At 34.6% G+C, this 25,216-nt stretch overlaps 1 protein-coding gene across 5 annotated transcripts in view; it reads left to right on the top strand.

Moving 5' to 3' along the window:
- The window catches only part of ZBTB20 (zinc finger and BTB domain containing 20), a 770,381-nt gene that overhangs the window by 12,826 nt on the left and 732,339 nt on the right, over positions 1-25,216 (top strand). For 4 of the 5 annotated variants that reach the window (XM_058661911.1, XM_058661910.1, XM_058661913.1 and 1 more), the window contains exon 1: positions 22,228-22,883. The exons of the other annotated variant lie outside the window; for it this stretch is intronic. The gene's annotated coding sequence lies outside the window, so the exon portion shown is untranslated. Of the gene's footprint in view, positions 1-22,227; positions 22,884-25,216 lie in introns of those variants that run through there. 5 annotated transcript variants of the gene reach the window in all.

Below are 25,216 nucleotides of genomic sequence, written 5' to 3'. Positions count from 1 at the left end.
TATTCAATGCAGTAGATTGTAATTTCAAAAGGACAAGAAAGAAAAATAATGCAGTTTCTTGATCAAATTAGAGAAAAGGAGAGTGAAAAAACAATATGTAAATAAAAAATAAACCTAAAGTAATTGGATGATACATAGTTAGGAATATTAAGTTTTAATTACTTATTTTATTTGAAAGTTAGAATTAGAGGGAAAGACAGCTGTTCCATTTACCTGCTCACTGCACAAAATGCTACCATGGCCAGAGCTGAGCAGGTCCAAAACTAGGAGCCCAAAGCTTCCTCTATGTCTCCCTCACAGGTGCAGGGGCCTGATAATTGGACCATTCTCTACTGTTTTCCTAGGCCCATTAGCAGAAAGCTGAGTCACAAGTGGAACCCTTGGACATGAACCTTCATGCAAATGGGATCCTGGCACCAAAAATAGTAGGGTTAGTGGGCTATACCACAGGACTAGCTGTGGATATTGATTAAAAAAAAGACTTATGTATTTTTATTGGAAAGGCAGGTTTACAGAGAGCAGAAAAGGAGGGAGGGAGGAGGGAGGGAGAGAGAGAGAAAGAGAGAGACATCCAACTACTGATTCGCTCTCCAAATGGTATCAGCAGCTGGAGCTGAGCAGATCTGAAGCCAGAAACCAGGAGCCTTTTCCAGGTCTACCATGTGGATGCAGGGTCCAAGGATTTAGGCCATCTTCTGCTGTTTTCCTACACTGTAAGCATTGAGCTGGATAGAAAGTGGCCAGGACATGAACCAGCACTTGCAGGTGGAACATTAGCTAATTGAACTACCACGCTGGTCTTGAATATCAATTTCTATGTTCAAATTGGATAGATTACATTCTCCAACCTCAGCGTATATTTTTGGATGATATTAAAAATGCAAGCTAATCAAATTAAATCTCCAGAAAAATACCTAAGACAAAGTTAATAAAATTGTAAAATAATGGTAAGATATAAATAGAAACAAAAGACAAAGTGATACCATTAAATGAAGTGAGAGAATTTAAGATTAAAAGGGATAGGAGTAGTATTATAATAATAGAACAGCAGACATTGCAAGTGTTTTAGCAGATAAATTTATTTAAAAAAGACTAAGATAAATAAGGTGATATAATAAACATATAAATGTTTATTTATTTGGAGAATTGTTTGGAGAACAGAAATCTTGCAAGTATATTATGTAGCAAAATAAGCTAACACGTAAGCTAGCACAATTGGAATTTTCAGTTTTTCTGAGGTTTAACTACATAAAATTCCTTGATTAAAATTAAAATGACCTTAAGTTTTGAATAAAGCTGAAGTGACATGGAGAGCAGTGAACATAAAATATTTATATAAAAACTATGGAAAATTAAAGCAGTTTTAGAGGAAAATTGATAGCCTTAGAGACTCTTTTGATTAAGATGGAAAATAAAAAATAAAAAATCCCAAATCTATAAACCACATTGCTGGTGTTTTGGAAGGACCATTTTAAAAAATAAACTTTGTGGTACCTCTGCTCTACGACATACTACTCAGCCATTTAAAAAAAAGACAATCCTACCATTTGCAACAAAATGGTCCCAAATACAGGCCATTATGCTCAGGAACATAAGCTGATCCACAAAGGACAAGTATCATATCTTAATGAAAAATACAAAATAAATAGATAGATGTATGGGTAAATATGTATATACATATTTTCTCATAGATGAAGTATAAAATGCAGACTAAAATACTGAAAAGTGAAAATATGTTGCATATGCATATCTACTGCCAAATAAAAGGAGAAATCCCAAAGAAATTATTAAATATTCCTTGACAATAGGATACTAGACTGTCTACCATTGTCTATACCTACAATGCCATGATACAATTAAATAGAATGTTGGACCTATGACTGTTGCTGAAGGACTATACAGTTATAATATGAGGAAAAAATGTGGGGGTGGGAATGGGAGATGGAGTGGGGATCCCTGTGCCTGTGGAACTATATCATGGGGGAAAAAAACAAAAACAAAAAACCTTGGGGTCAGAGAAGAGGCTCAACAAGCTAATCCTTACCTGCAAGTGCCATCATCCCCTATTGGCACTGATTTGGTTCATGTCCTGGCTGCTCCATTTCCCATTCAGTTTCCTAGTCATGGTTTGGGAAAGCAGCAGTGACTGAGCCAAGGTCTTGGGAAATGAACCAAGGTCTTGGCAGAGCAATGAAAAAGGTCTGCCCACGCTCAACATGGGAGACCTGGAAGAAACTCCTGGTTCCTGGCTTTGCCTAGACGCACCTCTGGCCATTGGGGCCATTTGGGGGTGGAATGTCTTTCTCTGTGTCTGTCCTTTCTCTCTGTAAATCTGCCTTCCAAACAAATAAAGAAAGAAATCTTAAAAAAAAAAATACACTCCTTGTAGAGATGAAAAATCGAGAGGAGTTTGCACAGAAGGTACTCTGAGGTATGTGCTTAGTCAAAAGAAGTGACAATAAGTGTTTACATGAGATTTGTACTCTGATATAGCAGAATTATTTGTATCAGCCCAACATTGGAAGAAACTGAAATATTCATGTATTCCCAAATGAATAGATTAAAATTAGGTATATGTATCTAATAGGATGTTATTACGCCATAAAAATATGAATTATTAATACATGCTACAATAGTATAAACTTTGAAAACATTTTTGAATGATAGAAGTAAGATGTAAAAGAGCAAGTAATGTATATTTTCAGTGATTTGGAGTGTCATACACAGAAAAAATGCGTGGTCAGAAAATAAATGAGTAATTGTTGGGGCTTGGGAGGAAAAAAAAGTGATGGCAATATTCTGGATGTAGATGGGTGATGATATTTACACAGCTTCCTAATTACCAAAAATTACTGATTTCTACACTTTTAATATGATTTCGGTGATTTTAAGGTATGTCAATTTTAACCTCAAAAATAAAGTTTTGGAAATGAGTGAGCAAAAATAAATGCTAATGAGGAATGAAGAAAAAGTTGGAAATAATTTTAAAAATTAAATGTAGCTCTCTGACAGTACATTTTTAAGTAGAAATATATCTTTTAAACACATATGAATGGTCACCTGGGGGAGATAGAAGAGAGATGACAATTACTGGTAAAATATTGGACAATTAACCAAATGTAGTCTCTTGAAGATTGTGGCATAGATACTTTTGATGTAATTTGAATTATTCTAGGGCATGGAGTATACTGATATGTCTTTTAATTTCATTTAATATCTATTTGATTTTATGAGGATTATGCAAAAATTATAGTCTAGTTTATGAAATGTGTGCAGTATTTCAACTAAAATAGAAAATAACATCAGTAATGAATCAAAACAATAACATACTAGGAATTAGTAGGTTGTTATGATAAAAACAAAAATAATAAACAATATATCAATATAATTTATTGCATCATAGTTAAAGGAGAAAAAGTATGTTTACTTCAATATATGATGAAAAGTAATTTAGTTCAATAGATAGCCTTTAAAGGCAATCGATATAAGAATAAGTGAATTGTTACATATTGGTATGTATTTTCACCTACAGACAACTGAATGTATAATCTTAAACGACTAAATCATGAAAACATTTTAATTACCTTCAGAAATTGGGCAAGGGACCATCCATCACAATTATTTAATATTGAGTAAGAGGCTTTAGCAAAATATAACTGACATTAACACTGATAGAACAGAGCTTATAATGTCTTTTTGCAGGTGATATATGACTTAAAAATTTCTGAAATGCTAATTTCAAGTTCTAGAAAAGAACAAAAATTGGTAACTTGGTCAGAAGATAGATGAAAATTTGTAATTTTTTGTGGAATCTATTGACTAAGAAACTATCCAGGTATAGAAATGATATGAAAGCAAAGGCAATATCATATTAAATGAAACAGGATCTGATTAAAGGAGAAAATAAAATTTGGGGGGGAAAATAGTAAGAATATATGAATTCTTTCTAAGTTAAAAAATGTATTTCAAGCAATTCCAGTTAAAATCTCAATAAGCTTTTTTCAATTTTAGAAAGTGACAGTGTAATTTTACAATTTTGTGGATGATCACATGTTAATAAATGGCGAGTATGAAGAAGCAGTGAGGAAGACTTGCATTGTCCTTATAGTACAGAAGATAAATTCAGTTGATCAAAACAGTATGGTAATGGCATATGAAGACATATAGATTAAGGGAACAGATAAATGATTTTTAAAATAGGTAACAGCTTAGACAATACATCACTTAAATAATGAGACTGCAATAATTGATGATCATTGTGGAAAAAATGAAAAGCATTATTGTTTTGTATCTTATACAAAGATAGTTTACAATGGATGGCTTAAATGAAAAAAATATAAAGAACTTTGCAAAGTGAATCATTATAATTCCCTAATATAGAACATAATGCAATTCACCTTTTTGCTTTTTGTAAATCTAAAGAAAATTAGTGAAATAATGTCACTTATCATGTCTTTTTTTGTATCAGTATGTCTTTAATATGGTTACATGCCATATAATGTTTAATTACTTACTAGTTTCACCTAAATGTCTATGAAATAGTTAATAGTGCTATCTGTATTCAATAGATGAGAACAACCTGGATTGACTAAGTAGCTTAGTAACTTCTTTGGGAGAAGATCAGGTATCATGTCCTTGTAGTACTAAGGAATATTTTGTGTGTGTGTGTGTTAGAAATTGTCATTGAATTATTCCATAGAATCTATTTTACGGTGCTTTGGTGACCCCATTGTTCCTTGGTCTTCTTCTGGTGCTAAGTACTTTTATAATCAGGAGAATCAAGATAAATATTAACATCAAAGTACATTTAGAAAGTGGATAAAAAATATAAAACACACAACCTTGGAGAAGTATGTGAAATTGACTTGGGAATGAGTTAGTTACTGATTTTGAGCTATAAAGTGATTGTATATATGACATACATTCAGACTCAGAGCATATTTAACTGACTGGTTGATGCTCCTGCACTCATTTGCTGGCATAGTGACATGTTTGCCAGAGGATAGACAAGCTTTCTGCTGAATGTTTCTAGCAAAGAAACACAATTTGACAATTTAACCTGCCATTGTTGTCATTCTTTTTATATTTTTAGAATGTATACATTTTGTTTCCAGTTCCTTGTATTTATTTTAAAATAAATTATGTGATCATATAAATAATTTTCTTGTAAGTCATGCATTAGAACATATTTAACTATTAATATTCCTTCTGGACATTAATCATGAAACTAATAATGAAATTTCAGATATTAATCCTCTGTGTTGACCAGATATCTTAGGTGAGAAGGTAGAGGAAAGAACCTTCAGTAACTTGGAGTGGAAGGGCTGTATCATAACATCGCACACAGAACTAGCCTATGACAGACCATTTGGAAAGGGGCAATAGTTATAAATTTATTAACATCATGTTTTTCATAGTGAGTGGAATTTCAAGATAACTTACGAGGTTCTGTGCTGTTGATGATGTATGTTGTCTCAAAGAGTGGGAATAGGACACTGGAAAGTAGTGGATAGACAAAGTGTGACATGAATGATAAACATCTGGACTTGTGGAAAGGTGATTGTAAGAGTAGATGAGGATCAGTGTACACTGAGGGACTTACAACGAGCGATTTACTGCATAAAAACATAATTCAGAATGTGTAGTTGGAAATATAGGATCAGTATTTTTAAAGTTGTTAGAGACAGGTGTTCGTTGAAAAAACAGGTTAGTCTTCAGAGAGAAGTAACACAAAAGCAATGTAACAGGGCTGCAGTAATTTTTTTTTTTCTGAATAAAATTCCTGGAGAAAAGGGTTCTTTTCAGCGCCATAGGGCTCTTGTGAGAAGCAGTTTGATTTATTTGCATGAGTGATAAATGTAGGAAAGAATGTTTTAGATTTTTGTTGTTTTTCGTTTATTTGAAATGCAGAGAGAAAGGGAGAGAGAGTACTTCCATCTGTTGGTTTAATCCCCAAATGCCTACAACAGCTGGACTAAGCTGTGCTGAAGCCAGGATCCAAGAACTTCATCCTGGTCTCTCATATGGATAGCAGGGGCCCGTGTACTTGGACTATCATGTCCTGTGTGAATTAACAGAAAGCTGGAATCAGAGGCAGAGGCAGGACTCCATCCCCTCAGGTGTGAACTGTTTTAACTGGTGCATATTGTATGTCCCGAATAAGGTAAACTTTTTACACTTGAGGGAAAATGGAAAACAAAGACAGCTACATGACAATATTTTGCTAAGAAAGAAGAGAGGATTAGATAGTCTGTCTTTGTTGACTTTGCAGTTGAAAGAGAAGGAAGGCTGAAATCTGAGAAAGAGAAGGTACAGGTTGACTACCCCCCAATCAGCAAAAGGTGAGGCTGGGCCAAGCCAAAGCTGGGAGTGCAGACTCAGTCTGAATTCCGCATTTTGTTGGCCTGAACTCAGCCACAGGAGCTATCAACTGCTTGCTTCAATTGCTTATTTGGAGATTTTTAATCTTTTAATATCATTTTTTAAAGCTGCTTTCCTCGGTTAAGGCACTGTTAGATTCTATTCTTTGCTTGTATTTGACGTAAATGAATTCTGATGTTTTCGCACTCCACCAGTCTTCAGTTCTATGTTAGTATTAAACAGTCTCTGCTCTATTAAGAATTATTTTATTCTTTAATTTGATTGCTTGTACTTGATAAGTGAGTTAGTATATTTCTTTGGTATCTATTGGGATTTTATTCAAGCTATATGGTACAATTTTTTTCCAACAAACTCAGCTTTTTTCAATCCAGCCTCTTTTGAGCGATTTTAGAATAACTGAAATTTGAGAGTAATGTAGATAAATGTCCTATGTACCCTCAACTACCACCACATGGGTAGCTTTCCCCAGGATCAACATTGACCACCAGAGTGATACATTTGTTACAACTGATGTTCCAATACTGTATTATCTTTGTGATACAGAAGTCACTAGCTTCTGTTAGGATACAGTTTTTTTTTAAAGATTTATTTTATTTGTATTGTAAAGTCAGATATACATAAAGGAGGAGAGACAGAGGATCTTCTGTCCATTGATTCATTCCCCAAGCAGCCCCAAGGGCCGGAGATGCACCAATCTGAACCCAGGAGCCTGGAACCCCTTAGGGGTCTCCCACAAGGTGCAGAGTCCCAAGGCTTTGGGCTTTTGAGCTGGAAGGGAAGTGGGGCTACTGGGATTAGCACCAGCATCCATATGGGAACCTGGCACGTGCAGGGCAAGGACTTTAGCCACTAGGTTAGTGCTCTGGGCCCAGAATTCACTTTTGGTGTTACTCATTCTACAGATTTATTTATTTATTTATTTATTTATTTATTTAGAGATTTATTTATTTTTATCACAAAGTCAGATATACAGAGAGGAGGAGAGACAGAGAGGAAGATCTTCCATCCAATGATTCACTCCCCAAGTGAGCCGCAACGGCTGGTGCTGCGCCGATCCGATGCCAGGAACCTGGAACCTCTTCCAGGTCTCCCATGTGGCTGCAGGGTCCCAATGCATTGGGCCGTCCTTGACTGCTTTCCCAGGCCACAAGAAGGGAGCTGGGTGAGAAGTGGAGCTGCCGGGATTAGAACCGGCACCCATATGGGATCCCGGGGTGTTCAAGGCGAGGACTTTACCGCTAGGCCGCACCGCCAGGCCCCATTCTACAGATTTAAACAAATGCATAATGAGATATGTACTCCATTTTCATACCATACAGAGTAGTTTCACTGTCTTAAAAACATGTTTCCACTTACTCTTTTCTTCTGCCGCTGTTTGAATCCTTGCTAACCACTAATTTTTTACTGTTTCCTAGGTTTTACTTTTTCTAGAATGTCATATTAATATACTCATAGTATATAACCTTTTCAGACTGACTTCCTTCATTGAGTAATATCCATTTGTTTCTTCCATTTATTGACTTTTAATTAGTTTAATGTCATATGCATATTCAATCCCTGTTTGTAACTTCAGACAAGTAATAATGTTAGTGCCTTAATATTTCTGTAATATTATTTCTGGTGTCTAAGGAACCTGGGAAAAAAAGGCAGAAATATCTAAGAACAACTTCCTTCAATTTAGAACTGTTAAATAAGTTATATAAAATGAAAACAAACATAAGTTGAGATTTATTAAATGATGTGGATGAGTTTCTCATGTACCAAACATCTAAAGATTTATACTATAGAATTAGTGTTAGTGTGTTTGATTTAAATTATGGTTTTGTTTTGGGAACTTGAACTTCACTATTCTCTGCTGATTATTAAGTGAGATATGAAAATTGTTTGGCATCGTGTCATGATATGATTAAGTGCTTGATAAATGTTAGTAAATTCAGATCCATTTATTTTCCCCATTTTAGTAATGCTAAGAGGTTTGTCTAAACTAGTAGATCAAAGATTTGAAAATAAAATTGTGAATCTATGGATCGAATTTAATCTATGGATAACTTACACACTTTTAATTTTTGATTCCTCCTTTTTGATACAAGACAAACTCTAGAAAAGGTAAGGTTTTGAAATAAATGATTTTTTTTAAGATTTATTTTATTTTTATTGGAAAGGCAGATATACAGAGAGGAGAGACAGAGAGGAAGATATTCCGTCCGATGGTTCACTCCTGAAGTGAACGCAATGGCTGGTGCTGAGCCAATCCGAAGCCAGGAGCCAGGAGCTTCTTCTGGGTCTCCCACTTGGGTGCTAGGTCCCAAAGCTTTGGGCAGTCCTCAACTGTTTTCCCAGGCCACAAGCATGGAGCTGGATGGGAAGTGGGGCTGCCGGGATTAGAACCGGCGCCCATATGGGATCCCGGGGCATTCAAGGCGAGGACCTTAACCACTATGCTATCGCACTGGGCCCAAAATAAATGATTCTTTAAGTGTGGTGTAGTAGGTTCTCCCTAGAAAAAAGAGAGAAGAGAAGATTAGACAGTCTATTTCTACTCAATGACGTATACCATGTCATTGAATAATTTTTTAAAAAGATTTATTTATTTTATTGGAAAGGCAGATAAGCAGAGAGGAGGAGACACAGAGAGGAAGATCTTACATCCGATGATTCACTCCCCAAGTGACCACGATGGCCGGTGCTGTGCCAATCCAAACCCAGGAGCCAGGAACTTCTCTCTGGGTTTCCTACGCGGGTGCAGGGTCCCAAAGCTTTGGGCCGTCCTCGACTGCTTTCCCAGGCCACAAGCAGGGAGCTGAATGGGAAGTGGAGCTTCCAGGATTAGAACCGGCGTCCATATGGGATCCTGGCGTGTTCAAGGCGAGGACTTTAACCTTTATACTATCACGTCAGGCCCGTCATTGAAGAATTTAAAATTATGCTTCAGTTTTCATTTGAGAGTCTTTTCTCACATTAAATTAACAGTATAGTTTTTTTTAGAGTTATTTATATTTATTGGAAAGGCAGCACTCCCCAAGTAACTGCAAAGGCTGGAGCTGAGTCAATCTGAAGCCAGAAGCTAGGAGTTTCTTCTTAGTCTCCCATGTTTGTGCGGTGTGTCGTGGGAATTGGAGCAGCAGGGATATGAAGCAGCACTAATGTGGGCTCCCAGTGGGTACAAGGCTACCTAGCCACCAGGCTATCATGCTGGGCCAACAAAATAGTTCTAAAAATTGGTATGTAGTTATTGTTTCCTTAATTGTTTTCATATAAAGCCATTATCTAGGAAATTGTGTGGAGAATATATTTGCATCAAGAAAAGTCTCAGGTTCTAAAATCACTTGTGTTCATAATGTGAATATGCCTTTAGTTCACTTTGGTCCTAGGCAAATAATTCAAAATATTTATTAAGATGGAATATCACTTTCTCAGTTAAAAAAATTTGTACTGCTCAGCCTAGGGCTCCTGTTTTTAATAGGGAAATGAGTTTGATTGAATACTGAGTGCTCTGGATGATCTAGGTGAAACTAGTTCTGTAATTTATTGTGATGCAAAATCTTATTATTTTTTTTCAGAAGCTTATCACTGTAAAAAGTTAGAAGAATAGCAAATTTATAGGACAACAGTGCAGATTAAATTAAATAGTTTAAGTGAAATGATTTTAAAAATTGTTATATGACAAAAAATTTGCTGTGAATAATTAGTAGTTTGAAAAATCCATAATATAAGAAAATTTGAAGACTTCTGGTTTGGAAAAGAAAAGGAAGAAATTGTCATTTATTACAATTTTGCTAATGGTCAAATACTTTGTCATTTGTTACTTCTCCCTGAAACTTTCTAATGAACAAACTGAATTCAGAGAAAAGTACTAACTTCCTTACTTATAACTAGTGAATGTTAAAGACTGACTCAAATTCATATAAGCTTGGTTGACTTTACAGTCCGTGTTATTTCTACTCTAAATATTCTGTTTTCCCATATTCCTAGAGGTTGTTCCATGGGCAAGAAATAGTAATATGAAAAGCTAATCTTTCCAGATGTACTTCTACCGTTCTAACCAATGGTAATTTTAAGTTCAACTTCAGTAAGAGGAAGAACTACATTTTTATCATCACTTAAGGGATTTCTGAGAATGAATCTGTATGCAGCTAAAAAAATAAAACTCCCCTAATAAAACAACTCATTCTGAAAAATCTACATTGACTATATCAATATAGTTTTAAAGTGCTGGAATGATCAGCTTGCCTGGAATAAAATGAAAATTTTCAAGGTTAGGCTGTAGAAGTATTTCTAAATGTGAAGTTTGGCCCCCTTCATAGACAAGCTGTTTTAGTAGATTGACTGAGGTCAAAGTACACATGAGCCTGCAGGATAGCAATGATATGCTTGATTTTTTTTTTTTAATTAAAACTTTACAACATAGGAGTAAGTAAAGGCCAAGTAAGGATGTTTTGTAGTAAAAGTATGGCCATGAATAGCATTTGCACTGCTTGAGGTTCTTTGGTTATATAATACTCCACTGGCAGAATATTACAATGCAGTATCAAATTTATTAGAACTATATTATTTTTTCTGTAGAATGATAAGGGTTATAATTTTGCTTGCCCTTTATATGATGACCGGAAGACTACCAATACTATACTTTTAAAACATATTTTTGAAAAATATATTTGATTTCTCTTTTTAAGGTAATGTTATTAATAATGATTGAGATGACTGCTTGTTAAAGGACTATGATGTGGAGAGAGAATTTCGAACTGAATGTTTGTAATTTTTTGTAATAATACAATTTTGTTGCCAAAACTAATTTTCAAGCTAGCTTCTGTATACATGAAAGATAGTACTAAATGTATATGTGCATATTTTTAATAAGTTGCAACAGAATTTTACAGTTTACTTGAAAATCCTCCAAATGCAGACTTTAGATAGGTTCTAAAATTCTCTTGTTAGAAAAGTAAACTACTACATATACCTCTTAATTCAGAAGAATAACTTTTTGAAATCTGGGGAGATGGAAACATACCAGTCATAATTCCGTAAAATCTTCTACACATGTGGTTGTTGGGATTGACGTGATTATTTAAGGACAGTTACTAGTACTGTTCTTCCAGCCAGATGTACTATTTTGTGAGGAATTCTCCCCTAATGCCCTAGGACAGTTATGACAGCTAAGTATCAAATTACTCTGAAGATAGTAGTGTATTTTAAATGACTGTTTTACAAAGTACATAATCAAGTCATGATGTAAAGGCTGATGCCTTTAATCAAATTTCCCTTATTCTATTCTAGCTTATTAATAAGACAAAATTAAAATGTAATTTACAGAATTTATTTCTTATCTGTATCATCTTTCAAATGCCTATTATGGGGCCTGGCGGCATGGCCTAGCGGCTAAAGTCCTCACCTTGAACACCCCAGGATCCCATATGGGCGCCGGTTCTAATCCTGGAAGCTCCACTTCCCATACAGCTCCCTGCTTGTGGCCTGGGAAAGCAGTCGAGGACGGCCCAAAGCTTTGGGACCCTGCACCGGTGTGGGAGACATGGAAGAGGTTCCAGGTTCCTGGCATCGGATCGGCGCAGCACCAGCCGTTGCGGCTCACTTGGGGAGTGAATCATTGGATGGAAGATCTTTCTCTCTGTCTCTCCTCCTCTCTGTATATCTGACTTTGTAATAATAATAAATTTTAAAAAACAAAAAAAAGTAAAACAAATGCCTGTTATGGCATCTTCTCTAGTATATGTGAAATGGTAGCAAATGTCCAGTTTAAAAATAGGTATGCATCTATTAAGTGTGGGCTTATATTCATCTGTGCCCAGTCAGTTAAATAGAAATGACTTGAAACAGAAAAGTTTTAATTCAAGGGATTGTTTACAAGAGTATTTAAAAGTTTGGTGGAGCAAAAAAGTTGACAGTGTTACTCATCAGTGAGCACTGGTAGAAATCAAGGGGAAAGTTTTGTTACTTAGAGGTTATAAGCCCTCTGCTGCTGATGCAACCCCAAAATGCTTGCCAGTGCTTTGTATGAAATGAGCTACACATACTACTACTAGCACTACAAAAGCTCAGAGTCCACACTGATGCTGTTGCCATTTGCCAAGGCTGTTGGATTGTCATGACTGCTATAACTTATTTTCACTTCTGATGAGGGCTGTTGTTCTATAATTTCAGTACCTTGCTGCAGTCTGTAGTCTCAGAAACCAGATCCTAAGAGCTTCTGGATTGGGAATGATGGGGCACCACTACTGTGCCAAAAGCATGAAGAAAAGCATTAAAAGATCCTGCATGGTAGCCTGCTGACTAAAGTCTCTGCCTTGCTGCACTGGGATCCCACATGGCCACAGGTTCTTATCCCAGCTATGCCACCTCCATTCTAGCTCACTGCCTGTGGCCTGGGAATGCAGTGAAGGACAAGCCAAAGCCTTGGGATCCTGCACCCCCTTGTGGGAGACCTTGAGGAAGCTTCCGTCTCCTGGCTTGTGGCTTAGGATCAGCTCAGCTCTGGCCACTCTGGGGAGTGAACCAGCAAACAGAAGATCTTTCTGTCTCTCCTTCTCTTTGTATATCTGATTTTACAATAAATAAATAAATCTTTAAAAGAAATTTAAAAACCTATTTATCTTTGATATTATGCCAGTGTCTTCCCTCATGATAGAGCAGTATGGGAAATGTAGTTTTAAGTTTGATCACAGAAGAGAGTATAGAAGAGGATTTCATTCATCACTTGTAGGTAAGTTAGTCTACCAAGTAAATTGGTGTCAACAGTGAGCACAAGTACTGTAGGATGGCATTATGATTTTTTGAAATTAAAACTTTAACATGTAGTGGAAAACATACAACCAAACTTGAAAGACTTTAGTAAGAATCTAATATTTCAAATACAAATGAACATAAGAACCTGTAGACAAATGTCTGTCTAGGGAACAAAGTATTTTTACTGATTTTTTTTTTCAAAAGTTGGAAATTTAGTTGCAAGGATGCAGGCAAAGTAATAGTAAAGTAAAGCTGCATCTTCAGCTTTTATTTTTTATTCAAAAGATGGATTCTGTTTTGTTACTCAAAGCTAGGAGCTGTGTTCAAGATACATTTAGTAATTTGTCTTTTACTTATGTTTTGGTTAGTAACGTGTTTCTTTTGGTGGTCTGTTACCATGCCTTATCAGCTATAAGTATTTTTACTACCCCTTACTATTGCTTAAAATAATTTTATGTTTTTTTCTATGTACTTAGTTTAAGTATATAGAAATATATTTAAATTTCATCACAGTATTAGTAAAAATGTTGAACCTGGAAAGCTACAGAATTAAATTCTACTATCTAATACTTCATAACTATCATTCTATGATATCTTTGATGCTATAAACGTTTTAAGACATTTTTATTTCTGTTTTATTTTAAGAGTTCTTTGTTTTCTTTTAAAATGTAACAGACATATAAAAATTTCATATTTATGTGGTAATATGTTTTATTACATGCATGCATTGTGTAATATCCATTCAGGGTAAATATTTTTGTACCAGTTAAACTGCTAAAGCACACATTAATTTTGGAATAGAATTCAGAACTCAATGCATTTATTGGTGGAGGTAGATGGGAATGATTTTAATTATTTTGGGCAAAAGGCACATTAATTTTATTAAAATACTAGCCAAGGGCAGTTTGAAAGTTATTTCAACATCAGACTTTGAGATATGATATCATATGAGACATGTATTGGAGTCCTGGGCCATTAACTATAAAATGAACTCTACGGTTTGATAACTTTCTTTCATAGCTCTTTTTATAATTAACACAGATTTTATTATAGATTATTGGTTATGTACAAAATTTTCATCAAATTGTAAGATACCTGTTTTATGTTTTTACAACATACTTGCAAGTAGTGGGAGTATTTGTGATATAGGAGGTCCAATTATTACAACTTATGGTGAAATATCAGTTTGAAATGTAGGTGAACATCTTATTATTTAGTGGTAAATTCAAATTTATGGATATTCCTCATGTAACACAATTTATTTTCTATAGAAAACACTTGAAAAAGTATTGATAATCTGGCTAAAATTGAGTTTTGAAACAATTATTAAAAGTTAATGTAATGAATTCAAAGTCTATAAAACATCAGATTATATATTCTAATTAATATAGTTTTTATATCCTTGATAGAAATGAAGATGAATATGTAGATTGTTTTATAAAAGTTTGTATTACCTCATTTTTTAAAACATCATGATCTTAAGCCTACAATCTACTAGGATTCTTAGTTTTCTTAAACCCAAATAAAAGATTGTTTTTACCCTTTGAACCATCCCGTAATCCGTTGCCTAAGAGGACTTGGCATGCTACTATCACACTGAATCCTTTGTTATCCAGTTTCAAAATAATAGGATAGATTGTTATTAATATTTTTAACTCTTTGACCAAACTGGTTCATAACATGTTTCTTTTGTCACATTTAAAAGTTATTTTTCATATGCTGCTTTCTTTATCATCTTACTCTCTCTTTGAGATGCTTAATATAGATTTCCTCAAGATTTATAAAATAAATATAATATTGTCTAGACACTACTTATTCTTTCATATCTGTTTCCTGCTTATCTTTTTTTTCTATACTTTCTTCATCTCATCAATTTATTATTCTCAGAAACTTTTGGAATAATTTTGTCAAGTTTCTCCTTTTGCTCATTAATTGCGTTTGGGTTGAGGTTAGGTCTGACTCTTGGTACTTCAGCTTTCTTCTGTGTACAACAAAAACATTAATGCTACCTTTCTTACAATGCTGTTGGGAGGATTAAATTAAAGATGTAGTGCTTGATCTGACACATGTAGTGCTGGCAATTTTATTTTGAGAAACCAGCTTGTATATATTTGGAAAATTTGAAGCTCTTGAGTTTTGAAATGTAAATTCACCAGTGGTCCATTGGAATTGTTCTCAGTTTGTTGGACAAACAACATCTGTAACAATGAACATGCATGTTGTACATTTTCTTGTGACTTTAATTTTTCCTATAGAATATACTCAATAAGTGCTTTTTCCTTGTGTTTTAAATATGAACTGCACATATGAATAAAATATGTAAGTGTTAAAACTTTGGAGATAGTTACTTGCATTGTCCTACATTGTTTAGTAGAATGACCAAGTGGGAAATAGCAAGAGCTCACATAGTGTTATGTCTCATGCATTTTTCTGTGGTCAGGGAGTTATTGCATTTTTGTCTGTTTTAATTCATTAAATCAGCACTTTACAGACTGTGTCACTGAAAGTACTCACATCTTCTAAATTTTGGTAAATTAATGTTATTTAAGATCAGTATATAGGAATTGTAAGAATAAATGCATGGTAATGTTATATTTCAGACATTTGCATTTTATGCTTTTATCCATGATCATATGTCTCTTGCTTATTTTTTCCAAAGAGTTATTAATTATAGCTGGGTATGAGTCATTCTGGGCTAAAGACACTTTGTTTATAAATTACCTATTTTTAGTTACCTAATTCATTTGAGACATGAAGAAAGAAAGAAAGAGTCAGAGAGAGAGAAAGAATGAGAATGCCCTTATTTACTGGTTCATTCCCCAAATCCCCAAATCCCCTTTACTCCTGCAGTAGCCAGGAGTGAATCCAGAAACAAGGAACTTAGAACATGACTCCCAAGTGGGTAGTATGGGCCCAATAATTTGAGCTATTACCGCTACCTTACTAGTCTGAATTAGCAAACAGCTGGAGTCAGGAGATGGACCCTGAATGCTGCTCTGGAAAGCACATACTACTAAAGACACATTTGAGTTTTATTAATCACTGGTCACTCACTGTACACCCTGACACTAGTTAGTTCTTTCTAGCTAGGAAACTGCCATATTTGCAAAGTTTACAGTATACTGGTGAAAGTGTCTTCATTGTTTTGTTCTTTAAGTAATCATTACACTATTAAGTAAGACTGTAAAGTGTAACACATTTCCTGAAGGTTTGAAAAGGAGAATGTTTGCATTGCAAAACTTCATCTACTTAGGATTTGGTATTAGGCATTTACTCTTAATAAATTCTTTGGCCACTTTAACTTTGGAGAATTTGTCACTGTTCTTTTTTCTTTCCTGCCATTATCCCTCTTCTTCCTCCCATTTTTTTTTTTGGTTACCCTGATTGCACGTATTTGTTCATTGCTTAGGTAGTACAGTTTAATTTCCCAAAGATAATTATTCAAGCTCTGCTCCCTGACCCAGACAACCTTTCAAGGTGTTTTGTCTTGTCTTGTCTTGTCTTGTCTTGTCTTGTCTTGTCTTTTCTTTTCTTTTCTTTTCTTTTCTTTTCTTTTCTTTTCTTTTCTTTTCTTTTCTTTTCTTTTCTTCCTTCATTTTTTTTTTCATAGGAGGCAGTTCTATTCCTGTGAAGAACTCTAAGGCTAACTTTGAATTGTACTTGAACATTTTTATTGTGGCTGTGAAAGAAACAAGATAAGCCAAATGTAAATACGAGCTAAAGGCTTTACATTTTTTCTCAGTAATGATGAGAATTAAAAAATTCTACCAACTTTAGGGAAATATCCTTTTTATACAACACATTGTGAAAGTTTCAGACATGGACCAAAGTAACAGAAATTTAGTTTTTGGCTATTACCATTTTTTTAACGTAAGATCTTTAACATAAGGATATAATTTTATGTCACTTAATACATATTTTAAAGATAATATTTACAAATTGCTTATGTCATTAGACTTATCTTGTTAAAGTTTTTAATTAACCAGTGTTTAAAAACCCATGTACTATTGCTTTGTTTAATCATTCTTTCAATTATTTGTCAATTAAAAAACTTTCTTGAGTTTCATGTTTACTGCCAGATATTGACCAACTATGCTTACAAATAAAACATGTGCCGGGGGTGGTGGTGAGGCTCTTAGCTCACTTGCTGGAGGAAGCGTATACACAAGCTTCTAGCAATGTGAATTAGAGTTGTAACTGAGTTACTCACATTGAGGTGGTTGTTTAGAAATGAAGTTAAATATTCATCTCTTCCTATGGAGTGGTCACACTGCTGGCCAATATTGGCAACCTATGATTTATCCACACACTCTTAGCTTTCATTGGGATTGATAGGATGTACTTTTAAAATAGATGGGCATAAATAAAAATTGTCATGTAATTTGGACACAAGGACACATGCAGCTGACATTATAGTGGTGACTTCAATGACAAAATCATCTACATAGCGAGACACTTGCTCGTGCTGACCACCCTCCACCTGGCCTGCAACCCTGGACATCACTTTGTCACTTAGCTCTGTCCATTATTGCTACATGGCACTTTTTTCCTCCTTCTTTGCAGAATCTCTTTGGATGATGTGCTTGTTAAAAATATTAAAATATCATAGCACTTTTTCCTGTTACGCCTCACATATTAAAACATGAATGAGTTCTGAGAAAAGACTCAGTGAAAGTGTGCTTTATTTAGTAGTAATGATTTTGAAATTGACTTTCTTTGCTTTAAAAAACTTAGCAAATGAAAAAGCTTCACCTGTCACATACTTTTGGAAGTGTTTGTTTGTAAACATAATGACTCTGAACAAGTTATTTTGTATTCTAAAAAAGAGTGACATTTGGGAGCAAGTGATTGACCAGTGTTCCACAGAAGAGTGCCTGGATTTAATTCCTAACTTTGACTCCTAACTTCCTCTCAGTACGGATCCCTGACGGCATATGTGATGGCTAAAGCAGCTGCTCATTCAACCCATGTGGGAGACCTGGATTGTACCCCAACCCAGTTCCAGCCATTGTGGCCAGTTAGGGAATAAACCAATGGAATGAAGGTTTTATTGTCCCTCTCTGTTTGTTCTTCTGTATCTAAAACAAAAAATATATATCAATAATGAAAGTATATACTCCAAAACAGTATCTGTCACTGATTTGCATAGTATTTTATGTAGATATTGTGTGCTTGTAGTAAACACTTTATTAGGCACCTTGGGGGAAATTGATAAAATATGTCCAGTGGGTCTAAAAACTCCAGTTTCTTTCTAGCTTTAACCTAAATACTTCCCCTTACCCTTACACACAATTATCTCATAAGAGACATTATAAATTTAGGTGTTTATATTTGTTTTGTTGGATTTCATTTTTAGCTTTATAAGAGGAGAGAGATTACAAGATTTAAGGCATTGCATTACATAGGATATCACATTATGTTGTGGCAAGATAATTTGCTTGCACTAATTATATTGTTTGCATGCCTGGCCCCTACTTGTCTGTTAGATCTTCAAAGGCAAGCACTGTATCATACTTTTTATTGTCAGTTTCCACCTCCCAAGTACAGTATGTGGCATATTGTGAACACACAATAATGTGCTTAATTTATGCACACAAAGTACAATAAGGGTAAATTATTTTAGAATAAGTCATTAATATCAAATATACTAGAGTAAGTACTTTAGATTGTGTTACTATATCCTTAAAAAACTTAAAAAAAGATACTATCTACTTTTACATATTTTTGGATATGTTAGGATTAAGCATGTGTCTTTTAAACTAGATATACTGGCTTCAGCTCTCAGTATTGTTATACTGTGTGACCTCAGGAAAGTTACCCCTGTTGCTTCACTTGAAAATGAGATTAGTAATGGTGTGCATGACAGAGCGTCTTATTTAGGGTTTAATAGTTAATGAGTAAAACAGAACAGCTTCAGGGACATTGTAAACACTAAAGCATTAGCTGGCATATCATAAAATTTTTGTTATCTAATTCAATTTCTTTGTTTTGTATTTAACTTTTAATTATTCTACAAAGAAACTGAAGTTGAGGATGTTTACTTGACTTGCCCAGCATGTAAAAACTATTTTTGACAATGCTGGGACCAGAAAAAAATTTTTAAAAATTTAGTATACTTTCTTGTTTATGAGCGTACTGGGTTCACTGTAATTTGGAGGAAAGAGCATAGATTTCTTATTACTGCTTTGCCACATGCATGCGTAACCTCTCCTGTTACAATAATATCTGCAACTGTAGCAATGGCGTTTGTTGAAAATGATGAACCTCCTCTGACAGGTGATTGTAATTCAGTCTATAGTTTATATTAAGGTTCATTCCCTCTTAATGTTGCATATTAATAGGCATGAAAAAGTATACGTTGTATATCCAGGGTAATTTCACTGTCCTAAGAGTCTTTGGTGTTCTGTTTGTCTTTCACTTTTCCCTAAGTCCTGAAAGCCAGTAATGTTTTCACACTCTCCATAGTTTTCCCTTTTTCAAAATGTCAGATAGTTGGAATAATATAGTGTGTCACTTCTACAGATTGGTTTCTTTCACTTAGTAATATGCATTTAAGTTTCCTCCATGTATTTTCGTGGCTTGGTAGTTTATTTCTTTTTAGTCTTGTATAATGTTTAATTGTCTGGATGTACCTTGGTTAATTCATTCAACTACTGAAGAATATTTTAGTTCCATCCAAGTTTAGGGGATTATGAACAAACCAGCCATAAACATCTGTGTGCAGGTTTTTGTGTAAGCCTAAGTTTTCAACTCCTTTGCATCAGTGCCAGCAAGTGCAATTGCTGGATTATATTGAGAGTCTGTGTAAACCTTTCTTCTAAACTTGCTGTACTAGTTTGCATTCTTAACAGCAGTGACTGAGGGTTGCTGCTGTTCCATACTTGCAGCAACACTTGCTGCTGTTAGTTGTTTTGGAATTAAGTCATTCTAATAAGTGTATAGTGTTGTCTCATTATCTTAATTTCCATTTTCTTAATGACATATGATATACATTATCTTCTATATACCCAGTGTCATTTCTGTATCTTTGGTGAGGTGTCTGTTAAGGAGATGCACCCATTACTATATATATACATATATATATATATATATATATATATATATATATACATATATATATATATATATACACACACACACACACATACATATATAATGTAATATATTATAAATATATAAAATATATAATATAAATATGCTATATATTTATATACATATAATTAATATATGATATACGCACATACACATATATCTATCAGAAAGAGAAACTGCCACCTGCTGGTTCACTGTCCAGATGTTTTCAAAGGGCCCAGCCAGAGCTGTTAGGGACCCAATTACTTGAGTCATCATCACTACTCCCAAGGTCTACGTTATTAGGTGGCTAGTGGGTATTGAACATGGGCACTCCAGTATGTGAAAACATTTGCCCCCCCCCCCCTTTTTTTTGCCCTTTCAAAGTAGCTAGCTGTTGTTAGGAAGATGAAAAGACTTAGTTCTTCATATTCTTGGAAGCAAATCATTTTCTCATCCTATTCTCCTTGTATTATAGGAACATAAAATAATATTTAGAACTTTGGAAAAATGAGTAACTACAAATAGCTCAACTGAACTTGTCACAGTGATTCTGGTGTGCTTTTTTGGCATTTTTTAAAAATAGTGAATGAAACTTCAGTAAAATAATAGAGCAATAGTGGAAAAAACAACTGCAGGGCAGAGCAGTAAAATGTGTGCTAGTACCATGGGTGCAATAAGTATATTTTGAAGTGGTTTTTATATAGACATATAAGTAACAGTAGGGGGTGTGTTACATCTGTTTTAGAACTTCTTCTCTCTTAAGCAACTACCCTTGAGAGAGGTAACACTCTCACAGCACCAGAAAATGCCTGAATTATTGGCTCCCTACTAGAACTTTCTTAAGACAATTTGTATAATATATGCTTCTAATCTATATGGGCTCTCTGCCCTTAAAATAACTAAAGCAATGTTGATTTGTGTTCTGAACATGACCCAAGATTTATATAACATCCTAAAAAAATTGTGACTCAAATATAGATACTTGATCTGTAAGTTACATACTGAAGTAGCTATTTTAAATTAAAAACTATTTTTAAACATAATAAATGTAATAACGTAATTTTAAACGTAATAGTTTTGTTTGTGTAAAGGAACACTTTTTATTTTTTGAGCCGTTAGAGTACTAAGCCATATGAAAAGCAGTTTTACAGATAACATAATAATTGTTGCCCAACTGCAGGATTTGAATAAGTCAGATGCACTCATATTGTTTGTGTGTATAAATGTTTTTCAGCACATTTCACTCCATTTCAGTGTTCCTAAGTCTCATAAAATATGATACACAAACTATAGAAATACATCAAGGCAGGTGGGTGTCCAGATAGATATGTTGCTACAATGCAGTGTGACTCATCATACAGTCTAGTTTTTTTAAAAAAAAAAAGTGAGAGATGAGGAGTGTAGGTTGAAACTAGTTCTGTAATCCTATAGCTACAAATACATTACTTACAGGGAAAAGACTCCTGGGAGTAGGAGTGTCATGTGGGGGAGCTTGTTGTGGAACGAGGTTCATAATAACAGCATTAATTTGGACCTGCTACATTTAAATATGGTTAAAAGTGTCAGACAAAGAAAACAGATTTTTTTCTGTTAAGCAAGGCTTATTTAGAAGCATTGCTTATTTTTGTTTTTCCTGTTTAATAAAAGATCAAGGGATATCTGCCGTGGTTTCGGATTCCTATGAAATCCTGTCCTGCTAGTGGTGGTAACACCTTAAGGGATTTATTTCTGTTGTTGTAACATCATGTACTCTATGCATTGCACCTGTTCATACAGAGTATATTGCATTGTGATATCTGTACAGCTAGATGCTTCAAAAATAAGAAACCAGTCTGCCTTCTAGAATACCAGCCAATTAGTTACTTAATTAAACTTAATTCTGTTTTTGTCTGCGGTTTTATATATAGTCTGGATTTATCTACTGATCAGTGATTTGTTTGTAGTTATCAGTTTCGTCTGAGATCAGTTTTTCTTTTGTATGGAGTCTGTTTCTTACAGAGCCTTCTTAAAGGCTGCTTTGACTTTAAAATCATATTAGGCTTTTGTCAGAGCAGATTTGTTGACATTCTTCTCCCATTAAAAAATAAATTTAAAAGAGTGCAGAAATAAGCTATGCATTTTCACTATTTCCTGCTAATATGCAAAAAATGTATTTATGATAATTACACGTAGTGTGTGCCAGAACTGAAACAATACATTCCTCATAATGGAGCATAAATAAAGAAGGTGGAGCCAGCTGCTCTTAAACTGTTTATTTGCGAAGCAGTAATGATATAGAGAATATACCTTTGTCACTCTGTTAGTCTGGCAGAGCTGAACCTGTTGCTGCATTAGACGAGTTGCATTTTGCTGGATAGGGGAAGGAGGGCTGTCTGCTGTCTGGTAGGAGGGCTTTGTCTGTGCCTTTCTCTCTGTTTCTTTCTGTTTTTCTTTCTTTCTCTCTCCTCTCCTCTCCTCTCTCACTCGCTTGCTGTGTCTCTGCCTTTCTCTCTCTCTCTCTGAACCCCCTCCCTCTCTTGCTCTCTCTTCCCGTCTCTGTGGTTTGTAAGGTAGGTTGCAGTGTGTGTATATACACAACATCAAGAGCAGGAAAATGGACTCATTAGGGAGGCAGGCAGTCATTACCACTCACACTGTACTTCCAGGGAGACACCGATTATGAGAAGAGAAACTCAGCGCTGGGGAAGAAGGTAGGGCAGACAACTTTCATAAAAAAAAATCCTGCTTTCTCAATCCCCTCTCTCTCTTTCATCTTCTTTAGCCCCCAGTGTTTTTATTCTTTCTTCTTTGCATTTTAATTTCCAGACTTAAGTTTGACACAGCTAGTGCTAGCTTAAAATTTGGAGCATGTAGAGGAGGCCAAACCTCTACTAATTTCCACTAATTTTCTTACTACTTATTTAAGGGTGTATTCCTGTGATTCAGTTTTATTACTTTAAAACAATTATAAACAAAAGTATTTTTCCCCCTCAGGAAAGTACCAAATAAATCAGAATCTTTCACTCCTTTAAAACAGACCCCTCCGTATGTTTGGCTCTTTGCTTTTCTTGTCTGTTTATGTAATTCCATCTGTCTGTCTATATATCATGTTGTCCTTATTTATTGCTAACTGGATCTTGTCAGTTATTTGCCAGTGAGTTTTAGCTGCAGTGCCAGTAGTAGATATTACTAAAGTGAGTCTTGTTCTTTGTTTTGCCTTGAAGTTTAAAGTCCATATTTACAGTTTAAATCCTTGAAACAGGTAGAATACTTTTGTCAGAATATTTATTTGATAGCATTGGACATACAGTGAGGGGTCATTGCTGAGGGAGGGTAAGAAACAAATAATTATTTTTATCATAACAGAAATGTTGCTTCTGGGGATATATTTTGAGAAGGAAAAAAGGTACTCTGCTTTCTAACTTTATTTTGCAGATGGGCTTTCACATGTGTGGGATATTACTATGGTTAGTAAGAAGACAAACTTTCTGAACAAGCAGTTTTTATCCTAGGACAATTTTCTTTTAGTATGTGACTGTTTATTTATGCTTGGGTAGGGAGGAGTGGGGGGCTGGCCATCTTTTACAAAGTGGAAGCTATGAAGTGTATCAGGCCATCTTGCACAACAACTGTAAGTATTCATTTAACATTTTGGGGACCATACATAATGTATTTGTTATTTCAAATTCAGTCTCGAGGAGCTTTCTCTCCTCATTCCTTCTTTTTTTTTTTCCCCATAGGAAAAGTTACATTTCAAAATAGGTGACATTGTTAAAGAGTTTTCCGAGAATGGTATTCTTGGAAATTCAAAGGAGTAGTTAAATAAGGTCCATTTGAAATAGGTTTTTTAATGGAGTTTTATTCAGTTATGTCCAAAAGCAAAACTGCTATTCAACTTGGTAAGAATTAAGTCAGAGAAAGACACAAATGTTTTCGGCATATACATGAGTCAGTGACAGAAAATGGATGCTGGTCCGTAGAGATCTTTGATAATAACAATCACCTTTTTGTAATAAATTATTTATTTAATAGAAGTGGCAGACTTTTTTTTCTTAATTCCATTAGGCCTCTCTGATAGCATAAAGAAGTCCATAAAGCAATATTCTTACCCACCTGGGACACTAGTGCAGATTCCCAAACACATTTTCAAGGTTCAAACCATGTAAAATGTTTATTAAAATTCCATTATTCAAGGATGCTAAACTTTTGCCACTAAATGTCTAAGTGTCTTTTTTTCCTGTTTTTTTTTTTTTTTTTTTTTAAGAAAGTATATTCTGAGAGTTTTCATTTTTCTTTCTTGCCCAAACTGTCTTTTCAGCTTGGAAAGGCCAGTTTCGACCATGAGCAGGACAAACACTGAGTACACTGAATCAGGTCCTGCCAGAGGTCTTTTCTTCTTCCAAGGTCTAAGGGGAACTGTGGGGGGAGTCTTTTGAAAGTGTATGTTAACATGGTACTTAGTAAGTGTGTTTCAGACATAATTGCCTCCATTTTAGACTCTAACCCAAAAATTAGTTTGCAAACTTATATGTCAAATGGTGCATGTTTCATGCACCTGTCATTTTCTATAGTAGTATTGTGTGGTCTATTTCTATACAGAACCAAAATTCTGCTTTCCCCCCAAAATAAGTCTTTGACTATCTCTTCAACAGCTATTCTCTTTTTTCTGTATAAATGTGTGTGTGAAGATGCTTGTGTTGTACATACATGCATTTATGTACAGTCTTGTAAATGTATGGGTTAAATAGAATTTAGGCTATTTTTGGATATTATAATTTTAAAAATTTTATGATAAGTAAATTTGTCATCACAAGTTAAATAAAAGCATACATTCAAGAAAAAGTGAGGATTTATTTGTAACGTTCTAAAAAGAATAAAGACAAAAATGTAGTCATTTTACGGTTGGTTTCATTTCCAGAATATGTATATGTTTTCTTTTGCAATATAATTATTAGCCTTCAATGAATCTAAATATTTTTAGTATGAAACACAATTTTGGCCTTTTCTGGGAGAGACTGTCACAATCTAAATACAGGAGGTCATT

Source organism: Ochotona princeps, chromosome 3, assembly GCF_030435755.1.
Source record: "Ochotona princeps isolate mOchPri1 chromosome 3, mOchPri1.hap1, whole genome shotgun sequence".
NCBI lineage: Eukaryota > Metazoa > Chordata > Mammalia > Lagomorpha > Ochotonidae > Ochotona > Ochotona princeps.
The sequence above is the reverse complement of the archived record's forward strand: the minus strand, read 5'-3'. Positions and strand labels throughout refer to the sequence as shown.